The sequence below is a fragment of the Cervus canadensis genome, chromosome 18 (assembly GCF_019320065.1).
Source record: "Cervus canadensis isolate Bull #8, Minnesota chromosome 18, ASM1932006v1, whole genome shotgun sequence".
NCBI classification, from domain to species: Eukaryota; Metazoa; Chordata; class Mammalia; order Artiodactyla; family Cervidae; genus Cervus; species Cervus canadensis.
In genome coordinates this window covers 24,191,902-24,197,272 of record NC_057403.1, presented here as the reverse complement: position 1 = coordinate 24,197,272, position 5,371 = coordinate 24,191,902, and the positions used below count along the sequence as shown (strand labels likewise).

The 5,371-nt window shown below is 41.9% G+C and overlaps 2 non-coding genes across 2 annotated transcripts; both read left to right on the top strand.

The window, feature by feature from the left end:
• Positions 1-1,571: 1,571 nt before the first annotated feature.
• On the top strand, positions 1,572-1,678 carry LOC122421878. Its single transcript, XR_006263679.1, has one exon. It is a non-coding gene; the product is annotated as a U6 spliceosomal RNA (small nuclear RNA).
• Positions 1,679-1,940: 262 nt separating this feature from the next.
• Positions 1,941-2,047, top strand: LOC122421884. The gene has a single exon (XR_006263685.1). It is a non-coding gene; the product is annotated as a U6 spliceosomal RNA (small nuclear RNA).
• Positions 2,048-5,371: the final 3,324 nt, after the last annotated feature.

The window sequence follows — 5,371 nt, the reverse complement described above, 5'->3', positions numbered from 1 at the left end:
TTGTCATCAAATTCATCAGTCAATAAGACTAATAGAAGCCCCTTGTAATTCTCATCACTGATTTTTCAGATGTTCCTATAAGCTATTAAAGTATTCCCATTAGCATATAGCCCCATGTTTGTTTACTACAGTCAATTAATTTATACGATTCTGAAGTTTCTATGATGAAAAGCTGATGCTGCAAAGCAATGGCTCTTGATTTTTAAAACTACTTTGATCTTGTGGCAAGCTAATGCAAGATCCTTCCCTGGTTGGGCATGTTGGTCTTGATAATTCAGAACAAAAATCATCTCAGAGAACAGGCAAAAAATTACTGAAGACTTTAGCAGCACCTGAAATGCTACCCTTATTGGATCATTGGAACACTCAAACTAAAAAAGTATCACTCAGAGAAATAATGTCAGAAGAAATTGCCTTACAGGAAAAGCATGATATGAAAAGGGAGATGCTTTTGTTTGAGAAAGATTGTGCCACTAAGCTAAAGGAGAAGCAACTCTTTAAGATATTTCCAGCCATTAACCAAAATTTCCTGGTGGACATTTTCAAGGACCACAACTATTCATTAGAACACACAGTGCAGTATCTAAACTGTGTTCTTGAGGGAGACCCTGTAAAAACAGTGGTAGCACAAGAATTTGTTCACCAAAATGAGAATATCACTTCTCATGCTGCACAGAAATCTAAGGAGAAAAAGGCAAAGAAATTGAAAGAGACTGAAGATATACCAAGTGAACCATCTTTCCAGGACTTTGAGTACCCAGAGTATGATGACTACAGGGCAGAGGCTTTCCTGCACCAGCAGAAGAGGATGGAATGCTACAGCAAGGCCAAAGAAGCGTATTGGATGGGGAGGAAGAACGTGGCCACATTTTATGCCCAGCAGGGTAGTCTCCATGAGCAGAAGATGAAAGCAGCTAAATCACCTTGCTGCCGTGGAGATATTTGAGAAAGTCAATGCCTCCCTACTGCCACAGAATGTTCTAGACCTCCATGGGCTGCATGTGGATGAGGCTATAGAACATTTGACGACAGTTTTACAGCAGAAAACTGAAGAATTTAAGCAGAATGGTGGTAAGCCCTATCTCTCTGTGATAACGGGGAGAGGAAACCACAGCCAGGGAGGAGTTGCTCGCATCAAACCAGCCGTCATTAAATACCTCACAAGCCATAACTTTAGGTTCTCTGAAATTAAACCAGGGTGCTTGAAAGTCATGCAAAGTAAAATAAACATCCTTGACTAAAAAGTGAAAAAAAAAATAAAAAAATAAAACTACTTTGCAAGGAGAAACTTGTGCGATAATTCAGACAATGTTGTATTTTCACTTCAGATGAGTACTCTAATATAACTATCTAATGACTCACATACAAAGTAAAAAGTCCTTCAAAGGACGCACTTTTTAGTCTAAATGAAATCTTTGGTAAATGGTTCAGTTCTGGTTGGCTTAAATATCTGCTTATGACTTTGTTATTGTTGTTGGCTCTGTTGATTTATTTCTATATCATTTATACAGTAATAAAGTCTTGCACATCGCAGTATATATTCAAAACTCCAGCTAAAATAAGGATGTCTAGTGCTCACTTCGGCAGCACATATACTAAAATTGGAATGATACAGAGAAGATTAGCATGGCCCCTGCACAAGGATGACACACAAATTCATGAAGAATTCCATATTTTTGGTTGGATGCATGAGACAAGTGCTCAGGGCTGGTGCACTGGGAAGACCCAGAGGGATGGGATGGGGAGGGAGGTGGGAGGGAGGGATTGGGATGGGGAGCACATGTAAATCCGTGGCTGATTCATGTCAATGTATGGCAAAAACCACTACAGTATTGTAAAGTAATTAGCCTCCAACTAATAAAAATAAATGAAAAAAATATATATGTATCTAAATTTAAAAAAAATAAAATAAAATAAGGATGTCTAAATGACCTGAAACTGTGCTCGCTTCGGCAGCACATATACTAAAATTGGAACGATACAGAGAAGATTAGCATGGCCCTTGCGCAAGGATGACATGCAAATTCGTGAAGTGTTCCATATTTTTGACTCTGTGGGAGAAGGCGAGGGTGGGATGTTTCGAGAGAACAGCATCGAAACATGTATATTATCTAGGGTGAAACAGATCACCAGCCCAGGTTGGATGCATGAGACAAGTGCTCGGGCCTGGTGCACTGGGAAGACCCAGAGGGATCGGGTAGAGAGGGAAGTGGGAAGGGGGATCAGGATGGGGAATACATGTAAATCCATGGCTGATTCATGTCATTGTATGACAAAAACCATTACAATATTGTAAAGTAATTAGCCTCCAACTAATAAAAATAAATGAAAAAAAAATGACCTGAAACTATTGATTTTATCTACTGTTCTCTATAAAGGCCATGCATAAGGCACATACAGGGTGAAATTGGCATAAGTCCTATTGAACAACCTTGAATCGACTATCAGTCCTTGTGAAATATTCTCTAGCATAACCCCCTAAAAGGAGAGGAAAAACTGGGCTCTTAAGACTGGTATCAAAGAACATGATGAATTCAGGGCAGGTGAGCAACCACCCTGGCATTGGGGGCCAGATATTTGATCACCTAATGCTTTCTATTGAAATAATAATATTCAAAAGGGGGAAGTGATGACATAAAATTTATATTTGAACAGAAAGAGAAAAAATTAAACATAAGAGACTTCTCTGGTGGTCCACTGGTTAAGAATGTGCCTTGCAATCCAGGGGACCTGGATTTGATCCCTGGTTAGGGAACTAAGATCCCACATGCTGTGGAGCAACTATGCCTGCATCACAACTCCAGAGCCCACAAGCTCTGGAGCCTGCACACCACAGCTTGAGAGGTGCAAAGAAAGATCCTGCATGGCCCAGCAAGGATCCCACAAGCTGCAACTAAGATGTGGCACAACTCTGGAGGCACAAGAGACCGTGTCTGATTTCTTAGTCATTAGCTGGTTCCAGATGGGCTTAGATTACACTTCTCTGTGCGTACCTTATAATTTCAATACAAACTTGAAACATAAAACAAGAAGTGAGCTTGATAACTGTTGAATCTGGGTGATGGGGATATGAGGTTTTATTATGCTATTTTCTTTCCTTTTGTGTGTGTGTGTGTGAAAGCTCAAAGTTAAAAAAAAATTAATTCCATAAATGATCCAGAAATTCCACTTCTGGATAAATACCTAAAAGAATTGAAAGCAGAATCTTGAAGAGATATTTGTACACCCATGTTTATAGAAATATTCACAACAGCCATAGGTGGAAGTAACCCACGTGTCCCTTGACAGATGCCTGGATAAGCAGAATGTGGTGCTTTTGAGGCTGAATGTTATTCAACCTTAAAAAAGAAATTCTGATATATTCTACAATACGAACTTTGTGGACATTACTCTAGAGAAATAAGCCAGACACAAAAAGACAAAAACTGTATGATGCCACTTATACAAGGTTCCTAGAGTAGGGAAATTCATAGAGAACAAGCGGAATGGTGTTTGCTGGGGGGTGAGGGGGAAAGAATGGAGAATTGTTGATTAACGGGTAAAAAGTTTCAGTTTTACAAGATGAAAAGTGTTCTGGAAATTGGCCCCACCACAATGTGACTATACTTAATATTTCGCACATGCTAAGTTGCTTCAGTTGTGTCCAACTCTGTGCGACCCTGTGGGAAGCCCATACTTAATATTACTGAATGTAAAAAAGGTAAAGGTGGAACTTTTTTTTTTTTTTCGGAACTTTTTATAATTAAGAATTATTTTGTTAAACAAATTTTAGGGACTTCCCTGGTGGTCCAGTAGTTAAGAATCCTCCTGCCAATGCAGGGGACACAGGCTCTATCCGTTGTCTAGGAAGATCCCACATGCCTCGGAGCAACAAAGCCCATGTTCCACAACTACTGAAGCCCAAGCCTCCAGAGCTCATGATCTGCAACAAGAGAAGTCACCACAATGAGAAGACCAAGCACTGAGGAGTCTCTGCCTGCTACAAGTAGAGAAAACCCGTGCGCGGCAATGGAGATCCAGCACAACCAAAGATAAATATATAAAGTTAAAAATTTTAAATTCCATTTACAAAAGCCTAAGGTAGCTCAGAACAAATATAACAAAAGATATGCAGTATTCTATAAAAAATTTATGAAACACCATGGAAGGGCACTAAAAAAAGAGTTAAATACTGACACACAAAAAGGGCAAGATTTCTAGGTAATAATATGGACTAATTCAAAAGCAGGTCCTCAGGGTAAACGTGAAGTTGTGGGTTGGTGAGTACAATATTTCCACATGACTTAAAAACAGAACAATGCCGTATGATAACTGTGGGACAAACATAGGTAGAAAAAGGAGAAAGTAACCCAAAGTGTGTGCCTTCCCAGGATAGTGGTTGGAAGTGGGAAGTGGGACTGGAGGGATGGGGCAGATATGGAGTATCTGGTTTGTCACAGCTGGAATTTGAAACCTGGCAGTCTTGGCTTCCCTGGCAGCTCAGATGGTAAAGAATCCACTTGCAATGCAGGAGACCTGGGTTTGATCCCTAGGTTGGGAAGATCCCCTGGAGGAGGGCATGGCAACCCACTTCAGTATTCTTGCTTGGAGAATCCCCATGGACAGAGGAGCCTGGCGGGCTACAGTCCCTGGGGTCGCAAAGAGTCGGACATGACTGAGTGACCAAGCACAGTCTTGTCTTCAGAAGTGATGCTAATGATTCCTCTAGGCTTCTCTCTAGTCTTGTCTTCAGAAGTGATGCTAATGATTCCTCTAGGCTCTGTGCCAAGTTCATGGATGGCTGGTACAGAAGGGTCAGGGGCTTAGACACCTGCCTCCACCCCCACCCCAGTCACTGCTGGATCAGATGTTCTGCCCATAACTGTCACCATTCAGCAGCACATGTAGAAGATTCCAGACCCTTGAATAGACCCAGGAGATCCTAGGAGGCCAGGGAGCTACAAGCCACTGATGACTGAGATGGCCCGGCCAATGGTCCCAGCTCCTGGAAGGTACGGGCAGGTAGGGTAGTCTTTAAGGTCAGCCCTGGACTAGGGCAGACGAACCCACGTGATCACACTGGAGTGAAATCATGGAGTCCCAATCACTGGACCACCGGGGAAGTCCCCCTTCAATCTAGGCACACGTTGAAGTTGGAAAACACATGGCTGACCTATAGAAAGGAAGAAGTAATTCTCCTTGAGCCTTCAGAAGCTGAGTTGCAGGCCTTCTGGCAGGTGATGTTTTCCACAGATGGCTGCCATAATGTCTCCAGTTCTACATCCTTCTAGAATCATACCACTCCTCACCCAGGGGTGGGGTCTAATTCCCACCCCCATGAATCCAGGCGGGTTCTTTGTAACCAAGAGTGCGGTGGGAGTGATGCTGAGTG